This window comes from Megalobrama amblycephala, linkage group LG13 (genome assembly GCF_018812025.1).
Source record: "Megalobrama amblycephala isolate DHTTF-2021 linkage group LG13, ASM1881202v1, whole genome shotgun sequence".
In the NCBI taxonomy this organism is placed as follows: Eukaryota; Metazoa; Chordata; class Actinopteri; order Cypriniformes; family Xenocyprididae; genus Megalobrama; species Megalobrama amblycephala.
In genome coordinates this window covers 12,965,814-12,982,141 of record NC_063056.1, presented here as the reverse complement: position 1 = coordinate 12,982,141, position 16,328 = coordinate 12,965,814, and the positions used below count along the sequence as shown (strand labels likewise).

Sequence of the window (16,328 nt, the reverse complement as noted above, 5' to 3'; positions counted from 1 at the left end):
AAACTTTGAAATTAATTTACTCACTTACATGCATGTCACCCACTGTTTTTCAAAGGCCAGCAGGTGGCAGTTAGCCCGGGTGCAAGGGCCCTTTCATTGCTGCCTGCAGCTTTAAATTGTATTTTCTGAGCTCTTTTAAACTGGGATACTCCTCTGACAACCCTACATTTTATGGTAGCTTTAATGTAATAGGCTGTGAGTGTTAAAAGACAACTTTCTTCGATTCACTGTGAAATTCTTTTTATAACCATCTATTTTCCTCTGAAGCTGCATTACATTTTATGCCCACCCAGTCCGTTTTTCCATGGCATGTTTTCCTCATCTGTAGGTATTCACTGCGTGAAAGGAAATGTAAAAGGAAATGTGATGCATAACTGTTACAGCTGGTGTATGCAGAAGAGATGAAGTGTACACGGAGATCCACATTGATGGATTTTAATGACAAAGGAGATAAACTATATAGACACAGCAACACACAACTTAACATAAACAGAGAACGGACAGGGAGTGAAGGGAGTGAGTCCATTATAAAGGGAGTGCAGATGATCAGGAGCAGGTGCAGGTAATCCGTGGTGATGGGGAGAAGACGAGGGAAGTGAGTGCAGGTGTGGAGAAAAGGAGGATCATGGGTAATGGAGTCCAGGAGACGAGGGAACAGTGACAATAACAGTAATATGTACAGTATTAAGTAGTGAAAGATTACAGAAAGCTTTTCTTTCCAAGAATAATATATTCTAAATGTATAACTCTTTTTATAAGAGTGAAAAGTGTAAATACAAGTAAGTAATTCTCCTGAACTCTTAATTTCATTTCTAAATCCATAACAAAACAAATTATTTGCATCTCCTTTCCCAATACAACAGTCACAAGCACTCTGCTATGACCTACATGGTATGGAATGTAAATAAATGCACTACTTTAATGTAATACAGTCTTTACAATATTGTAATATCTCAATAAATTTTGATCGTTAATTAATTTTACCATCAAGCATACTGGTGGTAAATACTTTTGATACAGGAAAATTATATGATATACTGTAACAGACACGCCAGGCTCCAGCACCCTCCAATCACAGCGAGCACCTTCCCCTGAGTATTAATCACCGTCACCTGCAGCTCATTATCATGCTTATCATCACCACTACTTAAGACACTCACACACTCAGTCACATTGTCCGGTCGCGTTTGCATCAAGAGAAACTTACCTCTATGCTTACCTCAAGGACTCCTGTTGATACCTACCTGTCTCCTTGTTCCCTCCTGTATTCCAATGTGTGAGTGTCTTCAAGTCAGCTTCCACTCCAGTGTTCTCCAGCGACCTTCCTGCAAAACAAAGGACAGTATAAAACTCCATTCATTCTACCATCGCAACTTCCTTTGCCATTTACTCACCTGTGATCCATATCAACTCTGTTTGTGTTTAATAAACCAAATTTATTTTTACCTGCTGTCTCCATCTGCTGAAACTGTAACATATACTGAATTTCTTTAACTATTTGCCTGGCTATTGGGTTAATATTTGGTGTAACCCTTTTAGTGAATGGGAATCACTGAATTTTGTGTCTTCATTATCTCTTCAGTGCTGCAAAACTCCATGCAAATAGTGATAGAATGTGGCTTGTAGATTTAATGAGTCATGAAATGAGAACCTGAATTTTTGTCCAGCATAATTGGAATCAGCTTCTTCTGTGTAGCTTTTAGAAGGATCTACCAGGTACACTGTGTGGTTGACAGCATTGATGTACTGAAAAAGAGGGGGTAAATGCAACTAATATTCAGTACATCTTTTAATAATTCACCAGACATTGCAATTAATGAAAGGTATTCTGATATTCACCAGAAGCTTCCAATGGACCTTGCTGATGTTCACAAATGAAAGAATCGCCTGGTAATCGTCAAAGTTGACCTAATAAAGAAGTTAAATAATAACTAACTTTGCATTGTTAACCATCATTTATACATTTACCTTTATAAAGCAATATAGAAAGCTGGCCAATTAGCTGTAAACTGTTATGTAGTACTGCAACTGTTTTTTTTTTTTTTTTTATTAATTTTCGTTTGTAAGGCATACAATAATTCTCCCAGCTAAATATACACAAAATTCCACACTCTAGTCCATGCAACCACTGATTACCTTTGGCAAACTGTGCCGGACAAGCTGCGAGCTTTCCCCATACAGAATCACCCATGCTGTGTAGTGATTGAGAATGTATATGGAGTTCCCCATCTCCAACTGGTTGACAGCAAGATGAAACAGGCATTCAATTATCTAAATGAGAAATGTGGGGGAAATGTTATTTATTTCAAGTTGCATTATAAATTTACAATACAATGTTAAGAAGACATCAAACAAATAATTGTTCCAATTAATTATTAATCACAACATTAATGTGGGTCAGAGAGATAATAAATATTTTTCATCTGCATATGGTAATTTTCTACTTAGTTGTTACATAGTCAATGTCAGATACGTTAATGCGGTAATAATTCAGAATTTGTTTATTACTTGTCATCATTCATTGATAGTTCTTAATGAGGCTAATCTCATTTTGTAATTACTGATTACTAGTTAAGGAAATATCTTTGTCCAAAATTGACCTTCTACAGATTAGTTAATCTTTTTTACCATATTACCAAATGGTGATAGCTGCAGTGTAAAAATAGAAGTACAGATTTAAAATTGTAAACTACAGCTTGTATAACTACATTTTTAAGATAATGAAATGCACACTATACCTCACCATATAACCAGTGTGGTTGAAGTGAACGGAGCTCTTTGTGATGAACATTAATAATTTGTCCTATGTGTTGTGTGGGGATCACAGACACCACAACCTCTGTGGCTTTTCTTTTCCACAAGGAGGTGAGCTGCATGCCATAAATTTCAATCAAATATGACACATTGTTAAACATCAAGTTGAATGTGTTTCAGTTTGTTTTTGTTTTAACATATATATGCATTTGAAAAGTGTTAAATTTCATAAATATAATATAAATAAATTAATACCTTTTTGCCTTTAGTGTCAGCAAATTGGATCACACATCAACTGTTTCTGTCAGTGATGTAGCACATGCTTCCACTGCAGTCTAAACAAGGCATATGATACACACAAACATAGACATATTAAGGTCTTCTCCTCAGAATACAGTTTTTAAAATCTGCTTTCATTTCATCTCTGTAAAAACTCAGCATTATCACACTATAAAAAAACTTCAAATTCTTGTAATAGAAATAGTTAAATTAAAGGAAATCTTGGTTTTACAATGTACTACAGCACTGACCAAATGTTCTCCTTCCAGACTTTTCTCTGTGGTTATTGTTGGTAGTTCATCCGTCGGGGTCAGAACCATGACCTGTATTTAAATAACAGCACTCATGTGATCAAATTTATTTGTGTTTGTATTTTTTTCCCCACTTTACTCTATTTAAACTCTGTTTGATGTAATCTTTTGCATATAAACACCACTAACATTTTGAACAATCTTGCTTATAGGCTGTGTAACGTTTTTAAAGGTATGGAAAAGTAATTAATTAGGGTATGCAATTATATATGCATATGCAGTCCAATAATGTTATATCATGTAAAATAATCTCATTTATGAGATTACCTCTTCACTTTTATTTTGAGCATTGTCTTCCATCAAGGATGTGTCACATCCTTCCACTGCAGTCTAAACAAGTCATACAACACACATTTTAATAATGTCTTTCTTTCTTTCTTTCTTTCTTTCTGTAGTTAACATAAAAAGTGTATGTGTACACATTTCGATACAGTATATACATTAAGAACTTTTGTATTTCAATACAACTTAATGCAACTACTCACTCAGAACACATAAAAGGTGCTCATTTGTTGCCGCCTACTGTAGTAAATTTGTAAAACGGACAAATGGTAACTGCTAGTATTGGAACTAATCATTTGGATGAACAGCTTCAAAGCACTAGGTTTACTGGGATGAATCAAACTTTTACAGCTAAAAAGGCTTGGATAGTTTACTGTACATACCAAGTTTTGCCTGCATACATTTTCCTCTTGGTTTGCTGCCTGTGGTCCAGTTTTTTTGGTCAGCACCCTGGGCTACATTAAAAATAAAAACAGTACATTATGTATTTTATAAGAATTGTTGATGTGTGGTTTTGACTGTATCTTGCTAAGTTATATAATACATTAACATCATCCTACCTTTTTGACTTTCTTGAAGGGGAAGGCCTTTAGTAGTGGCGATACATAAATGCCTTTCTTGGAACGCCTTCTCTGTTTCCAACGCTCAACCTTCTACTCTGTGTGTCTAAATTTAAAATATGTTTGGAAACAATGTTGAAAACAGGGTTACTTAATAGCTAAAGATAGCCAAAAATTAAACAAATTATAACTCTAACTTTTTTCTTGCGGGTAGAGTCTGAAAACTCCTTCAGCAGGGAATTATGGGTTATTTGGTAAATATGGACAAAATCATCCAGCCGTGTGAGGCGGCGTCTGTGAAAGCGCACACGTTTCAGGTCCCACTGGCTCTTCTCCATAATTGCCTTGTGTTTTATTGTCATTTGTGTAATTCTAAAAAAACGAACATGCTGTTCTGAAAAATGTCAAACGGGTATTAAAGAACAGATCCATTGTACAAACAATGAAGAACAGACCTGTGTGTCCAACTGACTACATTGCTCAAATTTCTTTGAGAGATTTTTGTAGGCAGGACCTCTTCCATGGCGGCCCAAATCTCCTGAAAGATTTTGAATTGATTTAAATAATTTTTTATTTTAGCCCATAAAATTATTTGAGGAAATTTTTGTAATGGAAAAAAAGGCTACACTATATTTTAAGTTGTGTTTGTTACACTGTAATTATAAATTTAACTTCTGAGCAATATTGAAGTATCTACATGTGCTTACTATAGAGTTAGGATTAGGGTTTGGCGTGTGTCTACCATGTGCATGCAAAGCTATCAATGGCAATCATTTAAGGCGGGAATTAATGTAAACACATATCAGGTACCAGTCGCATCTAAAGTGAATGTAAACACGCCTGGCCCAACAATTGGATATGGTAAAAAGATCAGATCTGTGCATCAAATCTTTCAAGTGTAAATGCAGCCAAATAGGTTGATATTGACTCCTATAATCATGCTCCAGCCATTGGCTCTGCAGTAAGCAGCCTCTCATTCATATCTACGTGTCCCATATGTAACTTTAAATGGAACTTATTAAAACATTAATCAAAGTAAACTCACCCAGCATTAGCGCAGACCAGAGAGGGGCATGAGGCAAGAAGTACTTTCACCAGACTGGGCATGAATGTGGCAGAATGGTATTCATTTGGCTCTCCCTCATCGTGTACAGGTGCCTCTGCAACGATGTGTTCAAAGTGCCTCTGAAAAGGTGTGGGTCCCATGTCGAGCTAACAATTGATAACAATAATCCCATGTTAAAAGTTGATAAGCTGATTTTTAAATATCATTGTATTCTCTTACGTTGATTAGGTTTTTGAAGTCAATATATATGTTTTTATTTATATTTTATAATTAGTACTGATAGTTCCACATAAATTAAAAAAAATCACCTTTAACAACCAATCATAAATAATCTAAAAATATATAAAAAAAACCACCTCTACATCCTCATCTGTAATGTCTGTCATATCTCCCGAAATGCCCATGTTCAACATCTTGTTCTGGAGATTGTGAAAATGCTTCTCCACATTATCGCCACTCTAGGGGCTTGAAAAGACAACTGTCATGCTTATTAGGATGTCTTCCATCTCTACCAATGTAGCTGCAGATGTCAACAAGCCAAAAACATGCATGGACAGCCTGTAGTTTTTGGGAGAACTGCAAAAACAGAAATGTTAGCAAAAATAGTTCTCCAGAAAGACATTTTCAAGTATTGTATTGTACATATGTTTAGTAAGTTAAAGGTGGTACAGAGGATGTTTTCGTCGACTGAGTTTTTGAAATGAGCGCATGCGGAAGAACAACCCCCCTCCTTCAGTGTTTGTTTACCACCGGCATTCGCTGTGTTATTAAGCCGGGCACACATTTAACGACTAGCTAAAACATTCTAAGACTGTGCTCAACATACAGCGATTGTTTCCTGCTCCTGAAGCAGATTTATATACTTTCACAAGGGATTTGAACACCGACTGTAATCGCAGACTGAACGCAACTGGCTCTGACTGGACGCGTTTGAGCGCGATTAGTCATAAGTATCAATTTACATTCATAATCGACCTTACAATCGTTAAGTGTGTGCGCGACCTAAAGCCGTGGATTCATTATGTCGAACTCACCGCAGGTGACTCATAATCTGCAGTTGTTACTCCTGTCTCCTGACAAAAACATTGCATGCGGAGTGTGGAAAGTTACTAGATGCGCAGCCGCGCGTCTCTCACAAGGAACGTCATGGCAGTGATTGACAAGCCAGAGGGCCAATCGTTTACGCGATGATCGCGTAAACAATAGGCTGATGTTTTTAAGTCCCTATCTCGTGCACAGACGATGTATATTAATATTATTCCTTTCAGTGCACCTAATAAATAGTCTTTCATCAGTTAGTAAAGACAGTTTCAAGTAATATTGCAAAAATGTATAAAACAAAACATCCTCTGTACCACCTTCCACCTTGCAATCAAAACATTGCAACCCTTGAGAAGAAATCCAGGATTGTTAGTCAATAGAAAATGGATATGTTTTGCATGCTGGTCCTCAGCAAAAAACTCAATATTGCTTGGGAACTTACTGTTAAAATACTCAGCATAATAATAATAATCAGTATAAACCAACAATTGATCAAAATGTCAAATTGTGCAAATATTGTACAACATAACATTAACAGTGATTGGCAAATTAATATTTGTCATACTAATAGAAAACAATACTAATAAAAGAGAGAGGGGGGGGGGGGGCAGATTATAAGATGTGTGATGTACTGCTTAAGAAAATTCATGAAATTAGCTGGTGTATAAATGCACACTTACTGTTTCTTACAGAAGGCTTTGGCATTCTTCATTACATGGCTCAAGCAACGGTGCAGAATTGGAATCTTAAATTCCTCATCCCTCAACTTTCCAGTAACTACTTCATAGTAGATTTGCAGCAACTGGCCCAGAGATACTTTGCAGAAACTATAGGCAACAGCCTGAAGTAGAACGAGGGACCCATCACACATGATCATTACTGGCCTCCTCTGTGATGTTTTTCCAAACAATCGAAAGTAATCAGTTTGAAATGATTCCAAAAAGTAGGTGACAGAAGAGGTAGTGTGGTCACAAGTTACATATGTTGCCACAGGAATTGGAGAAGCACCCTTAATTGGATGTCTTACTACCAGCTCATAGATGTAAAATGGAGCTGATTTTCCTTTGGCTTTTTTTATGATGCTTCCTGTGGCATCAATGTACACAACATCTGTTTTACATCGCTGGTGGAACAGCCGTATTGAACTTTGTGACCAGAGCATCACTCCTCGAGGATGCAGGAGCAACCTTCTGGAGAATTTTTTCAGAATCGATTCTCTCCTCCACCATCTTCTGAAGACTCAGAATTTCATTAAGATGTCGGCGAGCTTTTTTCCTGTTGTTCCATGATATATTTTTCAGCACGGCAGGTGTAGGGGCTTTATCTCTGCACCCTGACTCGAACACCGTGTTGTCGATTTTTTCAAGATTTTGCAAATGTAGAGCCCTTGGGAGTATCGACTCTAACTGCTTGGCAAAATTATGCCTTTCATCAGCCCGCACAGGTCTACTTTTTAATTCTTCCAGGCTGTGGCACACTTCTTCTTCCCTGGAATGTGACAGCTGCTTTCAGGGTACTCTCATCTGTTACACTGACCTCAACACAGACAGGACAGTCTGAAAATGTGCAGTACCCCAGACAGTGGAAAAGAGGTCCCCTTCGTTTGGACCCCTTGATCTTGACGTGGTGTCTTTTGAAAGCAATGCTACAGTAGGGGTGCACTGACTCTATGCCTTTGGAAATAACATTTGTCCACTGAAGATCTCTGAATTGATACTGAGTTTGTCTTTTCCTAAGGTCACTCCAGGTTTGGCTATTAATAAAAAAAAAAAAAACATGGATGTTTTGGCAGTTTGTGTCTAAAAAAGAGGTCAGCATCTGCATTACTGTTCTCCGATGCGGTGTCACTGGGTTTGCCAGTGTCCTGTAAGGGCAAAAACATATATATATATATATATATATATATATATATATATATATATATATATATATACACACTTCAAAATATCAAAATATCAGATATTCAAATAATCACAACAATATAAACAACTTTGTAAACATCATAGTAAAATCATGACAGAGTATTGAATGCTCTGTGCCCTGATAAACTGTCCATGGCAAAGAACATTCAAAATGGATTTGCATTACTGAAACCAAACCTTCTGTGATGGCTGAAATGCAAATGGAATCTTCTCTTTCTTCATTACTCAAATCACTGTCAGATATCTGGATAGGATGGTCTAGACATAACCTCTATGTAATACAATATACAAATAACAGACAATACATTTAAAAAATAGAAGTATACATAATTAATCACAGTAATAGAAGCAACAAGTTCATTTATTTTCCAACAGCTTGGTAAAATCATGAAAGTTTATTGACCTTTGGAGATGGTGCACCAGTCACTGGACTGTCTCTGTCAGAATCGCTGTCTTGTGGTGGAGCAGGTGTAATCAGTGATGGTTCCTGTAAAATCTCAATAGAACAGAGGAGCAAAAATGTTTAGATTGCCAAGTTCTTTACATTAAAAAAAAAGAGTACACAATCAACTTGTTCATGGAAAAGAGTATTTAAAATTGATTTGCATTACTGAAACCAAACCTTCTGTGATGCTGAAATGCAAATGGAATCTTCTCTTTCTTCATTAATCAAATCACTTTCTGATGCATGTGCAGAGATGGTCTTGTGAATTATCCTTGAAATTTGAAAAATTAGAGGATCCAAAATAATAATATTACAATAAAACTGTGAAAATGATTAATGATCCTAACACTTTCACTTTTCACATTTAAAGTGAGCAGATAAGTGTAATGTAATAATTTGTAATAAAAAAAAGCTTGTAATAAAAAAACAAAATGAAACTTGATGTTTTCTCGGAAGTAATAGTGCACCGTTCACTGGTTTTGTGTTTCTAATATATGCTGAATGCATATCGCTAGTCTATGGGTGGATTTAATCTTAAATATTTCATGTGACCCCCAAAATGTGATCATCCTAGTGTGAGGGATCACATCTCAATAAACCTTTAAGGAGCATAAAAGTGTTTAAATTGCCAATTCTTTAATGAATTTAAATTCGACCCTATTTATTTTGTTAGTGCATATTACAAGTGATTTAACAATTAATCCGACAGAAAAAAAAATAGTTTGTCGTGGTAATCTTTAATCAATCTGGAAATATAGCATTCCCTCTATGATGATGTCAGTTTGATGGCTTGGGTTGAAAACACGTAAACCACTCCTCTGCAAAAGTTTGTCTGCTATGAGAAAGATATGGTGAGGAGGAGTGCTAAAGTAACTATTCAATATTCCGTTTCACTGCAATAATTTAAAACATTTATCTTTATATAGAACTTTGCTTTAACTTGAATGCTTGTTTAGCAAGTGTATGTGTGTGTGTATATATATATATATATATATATATATATATATATATATATATATATAAACAAAGATATGACATCTAAAGTATGTAAGGCACATAGGTTCACATCATGATATCATTGTATGGATTTAGTTTTAATTATTTTTATTTTGAATACATTTTTCTTTAATTCAAACTGTTTATAAACATACTTTTTCACTAGAAAATTTGAAATAACCAATAAAACATGAAAAGTATTGATGGTAATACGTCACAACACGAAGAACAATTCGTTTGCAACTTCTGGTTCATGGGTTATTAAGATTACGAGACATCTATCTTTTATAAATATTAAATTACATTTAGAATATAGAAACGTTAGTATTATAAATCTATAAAGTTTTTTTTATTAATTATCATTATTAATTAGAATTATATTCTACAAACTATAGTAAGGTATTGTTAAACATATTGATTTTTAATGTGTAACCTCATATTTCTTTATATTAATCCAAAAAGCATGTTACATATTTTTTTATTTAAATGTACTTTATTTTTATTATTGTTATTTCTATTTTTATTTATTATTATTAATAATAATAATAATAATAATATATAATTTTTATTAATATTAATATATTAATTATTTTACAATGTCATAATACAAACACTGCAACTGATTATCCATATTAAAAGTGCATGTGATTTGCATGATGTTGTTGTTTTTTTACCTGCAAGTGTGCAATACATGCATTTTTAAGTCGAATCCTGTTGGTCGGGGTATTTGGAATTTGCAAGTCTTTGCAAAGATTACCCCAAGTGGCACTGGAGAGATATGCACTTACATCTGTTCCAGATCCATATGGTTGTAAAGCATTTTGTATGTCTTTTAAGGTAAGCTCAACTTTACGACCCTGGAGGTGGAAAGATAAAATACATGCTTTATTATTCCACAAAAGTACAAAAATAATAAATAATTAAATAATAATTTATAAAATTTAATAGTTTAAATTTTATAAATTATTATAAAATATAATAATTTTAATAATAATTTTACCCCAACATTGTAGTAGAACTTATATATTGTATATAGTGGCATACAGATATTTGTACTCTTAAGCCACTTTGGGAAAAAAAAGGAATTAATGTATTTGAATATATAATGTTATTAATTTGTTATTAATATTATATATATATATATATATACACTAGTGCCATGAAGTTTCAATGAAAGCAGTAAAGACAAACTTTTACATAAATAGAAAAAAACAAACAAGTACATAGGATTCGCAATTATTAAACACTGCCCTTATTGTTCAAAATAAAGGGCATTGTCGATGTGGCTTATTTTAAAATACAGTATTTATGAAGAAGCACCTTGAGAACAATTATGTTAAAATGACTGAATTACTGTCTCAGACAAATACACACAATTGCAGCATTTGTTGTGAGAGTTCTTGGAAGAAGTTAGATATTTAGTAGCCTACAGTAATGCTGCGGAATTGATTTAAATTTCAAATGTAATATTTAAATGTTCAAAAGACTTAATACAGTTTGTACATATAAAATTCATGCTTACCTTTCCAAATGTTGAAAAGAGATATACTCTGTAAAGGTAGACATTTCAATTGTTATCGTCATTACAAATGAGGTAGTGTTGTTACCTCATAATACCAAGGCTATATGGTGGAAGTGATCATTTGGTTATACTGTATGTTTGTTCTTATTAGCATTATTAAATGTTACATGTATTGAACACAAATTGAGGCATGACAGATCAAAATTGTTCTTTTTTAATAAACAATGAAACTACAAAAGTTGCACAGTTATTCATACCTATTGAAAGTAGCAATGAAATTAATAAATGCATTTATAATATTAAATTATTATATAAATTAAATGAGTTAATAATTTTAAATAATAAATATTATCATATTCAAGTAATGTGTATTTATAAAAGGCCTATGTTCTACAAATCTCAATCACTCGTTTCATTTTGTTCACTCCTTGCTGTTGCGAGCTATTGCGCAATGACAAACTTGTAATTAGCACTTATAATTAGCATTATAATTACACTTATTGTATTATTATTATTATTATTATTATTATTATTATTATTATTAAGCACGATTTATGAACTAAAAATTATAAATCAATGCAATTTAATTGTATTGTTATTATTATTATTATTATTATTATTATCATTATTAATCTACTTTCAAGACTTGTACTAGGCCCTGCCTGCAGGCTAAAACGTCCATCGCATAGTAGGCAAATTTATCACCACCCGTTTTCTGGCGCTGTCCCTTCAACACCTCGCTTATTCCCGCGGTTATGACTGAATAAGTAATTCACCTCAGAAGTGTAAAGTAGACATATCAATCGACGCAAATCAAAGTATTTGTAAATGTAATACGTTTCTTTGGACAATAATAGTTTCGGTATATTAAGCTCTAAGAAACCATATAAGCTAAATGGACTAAACCAGTTTATCGAGGAATTAAAAAAAAAAAAAGTTGCACTGTTCCCCCTCAACTGTTCTGTCAACAATATTTTTTAACCACATTCACTTTTATGGGTAATAAAGTAATGCACGCGTTAATCAGTCTTTGTTAATCATAAGTTAGTACCCATCATTCAAATTATTCTTCTGCAACTCATGGCGGTAATGCATAAGTAGCTATATCGACAATGAAATATGATATGACAAATGTACATCAAATATATTAAAATATATTTTAAAAATACAATAAAATAACAAAGTAATAGCCGTGGTTGATGTGATTTTGTTTTAAATTTAAAACACAACTTTATTTAGCAGCATGTTCCAGGGCGCTGTCCCTTCAGCACCTCACTTTAAAAATTCCCGCGCTTATGGCTGAATACGTTAATCACCTCAGAACTTTATAGACATATCAATCAACTTTTTGTAAATGCAATGCGTTTATACATACAATAATAGTAGCCTATGCATTTCTGAATATGAAACTCGAATAATGAATATAGCCTGCTAAATGGACTAAACTGGTTTATTGAGGAATTTACAACAAAGTTGCACTGTTCCCCCTCAACTGTTCTGTCACATTATTTTTTAACCCATATTCACTTTTATGGGTAAAGTAATGCACGCGTTAATCAGTCTTTGTTAATAATAAATTAATACCAATGCGCAAATGTATTTATGAATGTATTCACCTTATTACAGATAATTAACACTTACCCTTTTCTGCGGGAACTCACGGCAGTAATGCATAATTATCGTCAATGAAATGTCGGCCTACGTCACAAATTAAATAATGAAAAAAAAAAGCAAATATCCGAGATTGTTGTGATTTTATTTTAATTTCAAAACACAACTTTCAAGAAAAAGACAAAAATATAATATATATATATATATATGATATATAATACACTTTTAAAGTACATCCTATTGTCTGCCAAGCGTTGGTCATGTTGTAACAAATTCATGTGTAGGCTACTTAATTATTAGTCAAAACTATATCTTTATAAAGTTAAGTCATAAGTGTCACTAATTACTATATACATTTGGCCACAAATGGCAATTTTATCATTTTAAATTGTCACAACAATATTAAAAAAGATAATGCAAATAAAAAAAATGCAGCTAAATTAAAATAATAAAAAATATAAATTCTTGGTGTTTGTATTGATGTAGCTTCACAACCAAAAGCATGGAGTGCCCATGATCTGCACCAGAGTGCACTCCTTCCTTCTCCTTTGTTATCTGAACATGAACTTCATTTCCCATAACCCATTGCATATACTCATTAGGCTTGATTACTTCCAGGTGTGTGTCATTATTCTGTTTTTCACTGAGACTGCGTCTCAATGCGCATTCTATCCATCCTAAACAGTATGTGACAATCCTAAACAGTGCTTTAGTGTGATTCACTTTACAGGTCATAAAACCGATTGAGATTGCAACAGTCAAAATAGTCAAAATTCATTTGTCTGGTTCGTCCATAGTTCCTACAGCATACAGCATCCTACAGCAGATGTCCCCTATAGAAACAGACCTTTGTTTTTTTTCTACTTATTTGAAATGAGGTCTTTATAGGTCTCCAAATCAAATAATGTGGAATATCTCCAAAATGCTGCAGTAAAAAGGATAGATATGAGGTATGCATACTCCCCTATGTGATGTCCCCTATAGAAACAGACCATTGTTTTTTTCTACTTATTTGAAATGAGGTGTTTATAGGCCTTTGAAGTCGAATAATGTGGCATATCTCCAAAACGCTACAGTAAAAGGGATATATACGAGGTATGCATACTGTATGGTACTTACCTTGAAGAAACAGACCATTGTTTTTTTCTACTTATTTGAAATGTGGTGTTTATAGGCCGTTGAAGTCGAATAATGTGGCATATCTCCAAAATACTGCAGTAAAAAGGATAGATATGAGGTATGCATACTCTATGGGATGTCCCCTATAGAAACAGACCATTAGTTTTTTCTACTTATTTGAAATGAAGTCTTTATAGGCCTCCAAATTCAACTAATGTGGCATATCTCCAAAATGCTGCAGTGAAAACGATAGATATGTGGTATGCTTACTGAATGGGACGTCCCCTATTGAAAATGACCACTAGTTTTTTCTACTTATTTGAAATGAGGTGTTTATAGGCATGTGAAGTAAAATAATGTGGCATAACTCCAAAATGCTGCAGTAAAATGTACTCATATGAGGTGTGCATACTCTCTGGGATGTCCCCTATAGAAACTGACCATTAGTTTTTTCTACTTATTTGAAATGAGGTCTTTATAGACATGTGAAGTAAAATAATGTGGCATATCTCCAAAATGCTGCAGTAAAATGGACTCATATGGGGTGTGCCTACTCTCTGGGATATCCCCTTTATGAACTGACCATTAGTTTTTTCTACTTATTTGAAATGAGGTCTTTATAGGCCTCCAACATCATATAATGTGGTCATATCTTCAAAATGCTGCAGTAAAATGTACTCATATGAGGTGTGCATACTCTCTGGGATGTTCCCTATAGAAACTGACCATTATTTTTTTCTACTTATTTGAAATGAGGTCTTTATAGGCCTCCAAATTCAACTAATGTGGCATATCTCCAAAATGCTGCAGTAAAATGTACTCATATGAGGTATGCATACTGTATGGGATGTCCCCTATAGAAACAGACAATTAGGTTTTTCTACTTATTTGAAATGAGGTCTTTATAGGCCTCCAACATCATATAATGTGTCATATCTTCAAAATGCTGCAGTAAAATGTACTCATATGAGGTGTGCATACTCTCTGGGATGTCCCCTTTATAAACTGACCATTAGTTTTTTCTACTTATTTGAAATGAGGTCTTTATAGGCCTTCCAAAGTCAAATAATGTGGAATATTTCCAAAATGCTGCAGTAAAATGTACTCATGTGAGGTGTGCATACTCTCTGGGATGTCCCCTATAGAAACGGACCATTAGTTTTTTCTACTTATTTGAAATGAGGTGTTTATAGGCATTTGAAGTCGAATAATGTGGCATATCTCCAAAAAGCTGCAGTGAAAAGGATAGATATGTGGTATGCTTACTCTCTAAGGGATGTCCCCTATTGAAACTGACCATTATTTTTTTCTACTTATTTGAAATGAGGTCTTTATAGGCCTCCAAATTCAACTAATGTGGCATATCTCCAAAATGCTGCAGTAAAATGTACTCATATGAGGTATGCATACTCTCTGGGATGTCCCCTATAGAAACAGACCATTATTTTTTTCTACTTATTTGAAATGAGATCTTTATAGGCCTCCAAAGTCAACTAATGTGGCATATCTCCAAAATGCTGCAGTAAAATGTACTCATATGAGGTATGCATACTCTCTGGGATGTCCCCTATAGAAACAGACCATTAGTTTTTTCTACTTATTTGAAATTAGGTGTTTATAGGCCGTTGAAGTCAAATAATGTGGCATATCTCCAAAATGCTGCAGTAAAATGTACTCATATGAGGTGTGCATACTCTCTGGGATGTCCCCTTTATGAACTGACCATTAGTTTTTTCTACTTATTTGAAATGAGGTCTTTATAGGCCTCCAAAGTCAAATAATGTGGAATATTTCCAAAATGCTGCAGTAAAATGTACTCATGTGAGGTGTGCATACTCTCTGGGATGTCCCCTATAGAAACTGACCATTAGTTTTTGTCTACTTATTTGAAATGAGATCTTTTTAGGCCTCCAAAGTCACATAATGTGGCATATCTCCAAAAGGCTGCAGTAAAATGTACTCATAAGAGGTAGACATACTCTATGGGACGTCCCCTATAGAAACAGACCATTATTTTTTTCTAATTATTTGAAATGAAGTGTTTATAGGCTTTTGAAGTCAAATAATGTGAAATATCTCCAAGATAATGCAGTCAAATTGACTCATATGAGGTGTTTATAGGTATTTGAAGTCGGATAATGTGGCATATCTCCAAAATGCTGCAGTGAAAAGGATTGATTTGAGGTATGCAAACTGTATGGGATGTCCCCTATAGAAACAGGCCATTGGTATTTTCTACTCATTTGAAATGAAGTGTTTATAGGCCTAATCAGACAGTAATCCTCATGCAGTAAGACAGTAACACAATTTAATTCAAGAGTAATTGTCATTTTAATATTGTAAACCTAAAAAGAAAGAAAGAAAGAAAGAAAGAAAGAAAGAAAGAAAAAGAAAGAGATGCTTTATGTATTAGACAGAAA

At 34.0% G+C, this 16,328-nt stretch overlaps 1 long non-coding RNA gene across 1 annotated transcript; it reads right to left on the bottom strand.

The window, feature by feature from the left end:
• Positions 1–4,388: 4,388 nt before the first annotated feature.
• LOC125244034 lies at positions 4,389–7,459 on the bottom strand. Its single transcript, XR_007179209.1, has 5 exons — positions 6,974–7,459; positions 5,609–5,828; positions 5,232–5,398; positions 4,642–4,724; positions 4,389–4,558 (listed from the first exon to the last, which is right to left on the bottom strand). It is a non-coding gene; the product is annotated as an uncharacterized LOC125244034 (long non-coding RNA).
• Between the last annotated feature and the right edge of the window lie 8,869 nt (positions 7,460–16,328).